Source organism: Cetorhinus maximus, chromosome 19 (genome assembly GCF_964194155.1).
Source record: "Cetorhinus maximus chromosome 19, sCetMax3.hap1.1, whole genome shotgun sequence".
In the NCBI taxonomy this organism is placed as follows: domain Eukaryota; kingdom Metazoa; phylum Chordata; class Chondrichthyes; order Lamniformes; family Cetorhinidae; genus Cetorhinus; species Cetorhinus maximus.
This window is the reverse complement of record NC_135897.1, coordinates 1,074,207-1,079,353: the sequence shown is the minus strand read 5'-3', so window position 1 is coordinate 1,079,353 and position 5,147 is coordinate 1,074,207. Positions and strand designations below refer to the sequence as shown.

Below are 5,147 nucleotides of genomic sequence, written 5' to 3'. Positions count from 1 at the left end.
CCATTGCTACCATTCTGATCATTGACCATTCTCTGTCCCTCAGCAAGTTCTTATCATGCTTTGTCCACTATTATTACCATCCCCTTCGGCCATCAGGACATCAGTGACCTAATTGGTGCCGAACACTCGCCGCTCCCGGCAGAGCGAGCCGCAGTGACCCGAAAGTTATGTCTGGGTTTTTGGATCACGGAGCTGCTGACCAGGATTGAACCGCTGTCTGCCGTGAGCGACAAGAAGGATCGAAATGAAGGGGAGTGGGGGGGGTGGGGGGGGTGCGCCCTGTCAAATAGAAGGTGCGAGGGAAGGTCTTCGTGAAAATTTCGAGAATAAGCGGTAAGATCTGTTCTTTATTTTCTCCTACTGTAAGATAGAGAAGGCCGCAGTGGCGTTGAGCGCATTTGACAGGGGCAAGCTCGGTTCGTAAATAGGCCTGGGTGCATGGCAAGCAATGTAGAGTGCATAACTGGCCAGAAAACCGCTTTAAAAATCACTCTGCACAACATTTGCTTCAATACCTCCGTTTAGACGTGCATGTATAGGCCAAAGTCGACATTTTTATTTTTATTTTTTAAAGATACAAATGTTTTATTTTGCAAACTGAGCCAAGAGATCGAAGGAATGTTTACAGAATGTTTCGCTAGTTCCACACTAATTCACGATCAATATTCAATACTAACAAAAATACAAAATGAAGGCCCAGCCTCCACAAGAAGCAAATTTTACTGTCCAGTAATGTTTTAGGAATTGTTTAAATGCCACTTCAGATCACTCTGGAAAAAATTATAATTAAGCAGCGCTTAAGCATACTCCCCCCGGATCCGTCATGCCAGCTGGATGCCTTTGGCCATAATGGTCAGGCTTTTGGCCTGGATGGCACCCAGATTGGTACCCCCCAAACAGGCAAACCAAAATGTCCTCACTGGTTTCCTGCAAAGATCCAATTGCAGCAACGTGAAACCTCAGGCCAGTATTGAAGTCCTGGGCACTTTCACTCACCAGACGCTGGTAGGGCAGGTAATGGAGAAGCAACTCTTGTGGACGTCTTGTATGGACAAATTTCGGGGGCGCTCCTGTACTGGCCTGTAGCTATGAAGTTTCTTCACTCTACCGCTGGAGATGGCGCTCTTCCAGGCGGCATTGGTGGCCAGCTGGTTACTGGGCGCTTTGCCACCTGTGGGTTTACTGGCGCCCTGTTTGGTACGAGCCATCACCGCTCAGAGCATCAAGTTGACCACCTGCAATTCTGGACTGAGGTACATGATTTATGTTCTTGTCTGCGCTCTGCAGCACAAGCAATGAACATTGCTCTGTTACAGAGGCAGATATTAAAGCTGCGATAAGCGAAATATACAAGGGCATTGTGCAGCCTCCTGCCATGGATTCTATGGGAATGGGGTGACCCAGCACAGAAAAAATGGAAAACAATGTCATTCACCCCTGCCCAGGTTGGAGACAAGCCGACTGCTCTGTGTGTATGGGTAGTGGGCAAGTTGGAGGGTGAGGAGGTGAAGCGACCTCCCACTAGGGCCGACTTAACCTTCACAATTGGCATCGAGCAGTGGTCAGCATTGGTGAAAACGGTACTCCAGACAGTGACACCGGAAAGGAGCCAAGTGAGCCATCCAGAAAGATGGGGGCAAGTGAACATGAGGCTGAGGCTCAACATTTGCCCACAGACAGAATGAAAACAATCACCTTCGGCCAATGAGACACAGGTCACCTCCCCAGCTGCATTCGCAGGCACATTTGGCTGAGTTCCCATTGGTAACAGCTGAAACTGCATGGGTGGGAAATGGGAAAAGACGTAACAGCATCACAGCTCTAACAGCACTTTACTCAACTCCATACATACCAGGGGACAGCTACCGAGGCTGGGTAGGTGGAAAGCACACTCGGGCCAAAGATAGCTCCTGGGAGAAATGGAAGCCCTGAGGAATGGGAATGGTAAAAAGCGTACAGAGAACGAAAGACTGCGGGTCCAATTGAGCAATTGGGCAAGGACACGACATTACATTCTGTGATTGCTTTGTCCCTGCACATTATGATGTCTTGTTTGAGGTACCAGAAAATGATGTGGAGAGAACTTGGATTTGGCCACCCCTAACCATGGTTGAGATTTTGCAATTGGATGTCATTCAATGTATCTGGATCATTCCCGCCTCTCCCCACCCACACACACCCCTTGCCTGCTCCATTGTAAGGCATTGGATTCTTCTGGGTAGTCAGATAAAGCAACCTGTCACTTTCCTCTCTCCATTGACGCTGTGATTCATGGAAAGCTGCAGTAGTTCGTGCCGGACATTGTTGCTCTTTTGGAGGGTAAAGGTGGCACTGACAGCAGGCCTGGAGATGAAAAGTGGGTGAGTACTTGTGCAACCACCTCTCCATTATGTGAACTCAGGTCTCACTGTGTGGTCACGCGACTTTCCCGTGTACGTGCTCATAAGCAGTGGATCAGGGAAATCAGGGCTTCTGCCAGTTGGATTGCCTCACTCTCTATTAATGCCACTGGATTAGTAATCTAATCAGTCATTAGTAAACATGTCATCAAATCAATTCGAGCCAGTCTGACATTCCTACTAACAATTTCTACCACAAACATTGGATAGGGGCTCACAATCTGCCCCCCATAAAAATGTGTTATGTACACTCGTGCCAGAAATATCGAACTAAGAATTAATCGCATCTGAAATGCTGTAAACAATATTCATCTACATAATAATAAATAATTATTAATCCTATTTCTATTGTAAGTAGTGTACTCATCAATCTGACGCACCCAAACGAGAATAATTATCGTTCTGTTAAAAACAATCAAATACATAAACAACTATAAGCTGTAGTTGTAAAAATATGTGAGAGATGGGGAGGTAACGATAGAGAGGTGGTGAGAGAGAGAGTCCTCCATTGGTGCCAGAAGACTGGAGGATTGAAAATGTTACATTCATCTTCAAATAAGGAGAGAAAGATCATCCAGCCTATTACAGGCCAGTCAGTTTAATATCAGTGGTTGGAACATTTGACAAACAAAAATCCTGAAATAAATCTATTGAAATAAGTAGTAAAATCGGGAGTCTGCCGATCGCCGAATTTGGCAACTTTCCTGTAAAATTGGTGTGAATATTACAGGAGCAGATCTCACTGTCGGCCGCATGTTCTCTTTGAGAAATGGAGCCATGATACCCAGAAGTAATTTTTCCCAACATCGCTGTACTGACCACGGGGTAACTCAATTTGTATCATTAAACAGTCCTGTCAATATTTTGGGTGTTTAAGCATTGTAAAGTCTAGACTGAAGGCAATCCGTCCCCCCCCCACCGCACCCCCACTAGGGCCATCTGTCACTTGCTTATCCTGCTTTCTACCCTTAATGATATAATTAACACATTCCTTAGCTAATATCACCAATGTCCGCACACCTTTTTCCTTTTGCCCTTCATGACTTTGGCAATCTCCTCTTTGACTCCACCTATCACTGACCCTCCCTCTAGCTCCACCTGTCCCACCCCCTCAAACAGCTTACATTTCTATTTTTCCTTAGTTCTGATGAAGAATCATACGGACACAAAGCGTTACCTCTATTCCTCTCCGCAGATGCTGTCAGACCTGCTGAGTTTTTCCAGCAATTTTTTTTATTTTTGTTTCAGGTTTCCAGTATCCGCAGTATTTTCTTTGTTGTTGAAGGCAAAATACAGTGGATTTTGGATTTGTGAAACACAAGCAAAACATGCTGGAAAAACTCAGCTCCCTCTTTCTCTGAATTTTGTCCGAGAAATGTTCACTGACTGACCTCCTAATTTTCAGCAACTGCCGGCAGTGATCCAGTCCGGAGCGGGATTATTACAGTGCGGAATAGGGACAGTTTGACAGGTCGGCCCAGGTCTCGGCTCTGGCTGAAATCCCGCAGGAGTGTCTGGGAATAGGGGCGTCTGTTCATGTCTCATGTGTCTTTTGTACAAAGCGTGAAATAAGAGGTTTAGTTGAGGGGATGTTGTGAACGTGGAGTTATTCCCGCCGGGTTAAATTTGAAAGCGACAGCAAAATGAACCACAATGTATACAGGAAATTAAAACAGCTCCTGTGGTTTGAGAGAAAAGGAGCTAAATAAACTAAGATAAAGAAAACGGATTTTAAATCTCTGACCTTTGTTTGAACCAGAAAAAATTGCTGGAAAAACTCAGCAGGTCTGACAGCAACTGTGGAGCGAAAGGCAGATTGAACGATTCGAGTCCGAATGACTCTTCTTCAGAACACTGATGATTTTAAAACTCTCCTATTGTAAACTTCTCCTTTCCTTAACCTCTTCTGGTTCCCAGTTATCAGATCAGGGGAACATATAGGCAAATGAGGTGTATTAAAGAGCGACGAATCAGAAATTTTCTCGGTTGGTAAGAAAAGCAAATGCTGAATAAACTGGTTATTCCCTGTAAAAGTTTGGCACTGGATATGTTCGGAACAGGAACTAATAGCGGGAAAGCACGAGCCAAGGCCAAGTCCACTCATCCCGGGCCGGACTGCAGTTCGCTATGGGACAAGTTCACTGTTTCCTGTGAAATGGGAACTATGCTGAGCGTGTGGGTGCTGGAGTCCCGGTCAATATGGCTGCTGTGCTCGAGTATCTGACCGCTGAAATCCTCAGGCTGGCCAGTATCGCGTCCCCCGGACACCAAGAATAGCCGCATCTTCCCCGGAGAAAAGCAGCTGCCCGTCCGCAACCATCAGGAACTCTACAGGCTGCTGGGAGGTGTAACCATCGCTCAAAGCGGGGGGGCTGCCTAATATCCAGACCGGGCTGCTTCCCATGAAAAACAGCGCTGTGAGCTCGAAGAGCAAGTGAAGTAGAGAAACCTTCACGTGAAAAAGCCCAAAAGCTCTTTTCAAAGCTTCCCACAGTCTCTCTGAAAGGGCTGGTTACTGTCCGAAAATTATCACTCATTTAATGATACCAAAAATGAGCGGAGTGGAATGGGCTGGGCAATAAAGTCCGATATTTCAGACTGTGACCAGATCTACTGTATTCACTGACAGTCCTCACTGTTCTGGTTCCTCATTCTAACTGAGAGATTAACCTGGTTCCATGTGTGAGGTTCAGCGGTTAGCGCCGCATCCTAAACATTGTTCAATTCTCCAGAGTAATTGGATCAAAG

The 5,147-nt window shown here is 46.0% G+C and overlaps 1 pseudogene; it reads left to right on the top strand.

Annotated features, from left to right (window-relative positions):
- Positions 1-1,116: 1,116 nt before the first annotated feature.
- On the top strand, positions 1,117-4,837 carry LOC144694287 (histone H2A type 2-C-like; annotated as a pseudogene).
- The last annotated feature ends 310 nt before the right edge of the window (positions 4,838-5,147 follow it).